This window comes from Lepus europaeus, chromosome 2 (assembly GCF_033115175.1).
Source record: "Lepus europaeus isolate LE1 chromosome 2, mLepTim1.pri, whole genome shotgun sequence".
Taxonomy (NCBI): Eukaryota; Metazoa; Chordata; class Mammalia; order Lagomorpha; family Leporidae; genus Lepus; species Lepus europaeus.
In genome coordinates, this window is record NC_084828.1 from 158,502,035 (window position 1) to 158,504,383 (window position 2,349).

The window sequence follows — 2,349 nt, forward strand, 5'->3', positions numbered from 1 at the left end:
ACTTTTTAAGATTTATAACTGTTAAAGTATTTTTGCTCCTATGTGTAAATGTTTAAAATTTTTTCCATAAAATACAAGAGCAACCAATTTCACCACTGAGTAAATGTGAAAAATGGATTCTTTTTAAAATCAGCCCAAAGTGGCATTTAGGAACTTAGCTGAATATTGCTGTACTGACACCATGACAAACCTACATGTAGGGTTGGGCCTGGTTTTGTTTTGTTCTTCTCAATATCCAGTGTTCAAGTATTAAATTCAGGAAACATTCCAATTGTAAGGCAGAGATCTGCATGGATTCCACCCAGGTATGCGTCTGGATTGGACGCGCTAAAGGGAGAAACACTTTTGCGGGACCCATGTCCACTTCCTGGTAGTCAGAATATTCCCCCTTGGTATTCCATTGCCTGATAATCTAATTGGTACCATGGGATACCTCCAATTCTAACAAATCCTTTCACAAATGGGGATCCTTCTAGTAACTTGTCTGTGGCAATTTCCAAAGTAACCCTAAATTTTTTATAGTTGTTGGCATATCATTCCAAAAGGGCATGCTATCTAACAGTTCATGTTCCTGCCCTATCTCTTTGTACATCTTCAACTCCAAAATAGTACTTTCCTGATTCCATCAAATACTCATTCTATTAATTTCTTTTCTTGAATGTATTTCACATTGGAGAGGACTTCAGTAGATAACCCAACAGCTGGCTTGAATATATTTTCACTGCAATAGGCAATATCAACAAATTTTATTAAAATTTTTATTGCAACCTCTGATCAAGCAAATCAGACTGATTTAGTTCAGTTTTAAAGATAGCTGACCCACCTGAAATGAGACCAGCCACATTCCTTTTGTCCCCAGAAGTAACAAGCTATACAGCAATCTCTGCTACTTTCAGAATGTGGTTATGCAGTTTTTCCATTCTTAAATGGACAAAACACAGGCTTACTGACCTCCTCTATCACGTTTCTTTGGGAGATCCACAGTGAATTTATGCAGTACTTCTCCTGTGTTTTCCTGAAGCGTGCCAAAAGATATACCAAGACCATCTATTACACCGAAGCCAAACAACGTCATCTGAAAGTAGTGCTGTAGGAACCACTGCATGGAATTTATTGTCACATAAATACAATAGCATATTAATTACCTTGAAAGGTTCAAATCAACACTGACTTTCTTTTCTTTTCCTTCTCCTTTTAAAATTGTTCCACAGTAAAAAGCCAGACCGTTTGAAGGTACTGTGTTGTAAAATTTGAGTCTTTGTTATATGATGCAGATGTCATGGTTCCTAGGAATAAAAAGTGGCTTGCTCAGACATGAAGTTAGATGAATACCAGATGCTTGTTGTATCTGGTCATTGGGAAAAATGATCAATGATATCATGCTGGTGCCACTGCCACGGGCCTCCTCCAAGCTCTTAATGAGCTTCCTGGCAGTCCAGATTTCCATGTCCTGTCAGTAGCACTGGGGTCACCAACCATTTTCTTGCCTGCTCGTCCCTCAGGGCCCAATTCTGGGCAGCAGTGGCTCCTACCTTGCATAGAGTCTCACTAGGACACTGTCTCCTTGCTAGGCAGCTGCACCTGTGAGTTTCCACGAACTTTTTTGTACCTACCTTAAATGCATGGATTTCAAACAGTTTGTGCACCAAAATAAACATATTTTAATTTCATCTACCATGAACTTTTTGAAGTACCCTTGTATAAAATAAATGACTTGTAGATAGGAAGTTGAGCATGGAACTATTTCCTGGGTTCTAGATTGTAACACTAGGAGCTTTTATAGACTACATATAAGTGCATGAATAATTCGGGATGGAGATAAAAATGGCTATTAGCCATTTCAGTCATCTTCTCTCACCCTACCAATTTTCCATGGGGAAGTAATTGGTGGAAAGTGAGAGCTTCTACTAATGGTAAATTGTAGTCTTCCACAATTACCTCTTTCCCAAGTAAACTGCTGAATTTTAGCCAAGCACATAGCTCCCTCTGGTAAGTTATTCTGGTTTCCCTAACAGCATCCTATGACCAGAGAAGTCACCAAGACCAAGAGCTGTCCCCGTGTCTGGATCAGTGGATGCAATGAATTTCCAAAGAGGGAAGCAAGAGGATGCCAAAAGCCACTGGAGAATGGCCACTGTTATCTGAAGAACATCTTCCTGCTTTCACCCTGGGCCCGTTGAGTGCTTACAAATTGTAAGAGGGCCAAGACCACCTTCAGCCTTCCAATTCACTGCACAGGCAAGTGTGTCTGTGATACTTCTAGACGACCCGAAGTTATCTCTTCAGAGGCTTGCTACTGTTCCTCATGGCCTCAGGAGTACTAAGAAAGAAAAAAAAGGAGGAAACTAG

The 2,349-nt window shown here is 40.1% G+C and overlaps 1 pseudogene; it reads right to left on the reverse strand.

The window, feature by feature from the left end:
• Window positions 1-374: 374 nt before the first annotated feature.
• On the reverse strand, window positions 375-1,479 carry LOC133752145 (eukaryotic peptide chain release factor subunit 1-like; annotated as a pseudogene).
• Between the last annotated feature and the right edge of the window lie 870 nt (window positions 1,480-2,349).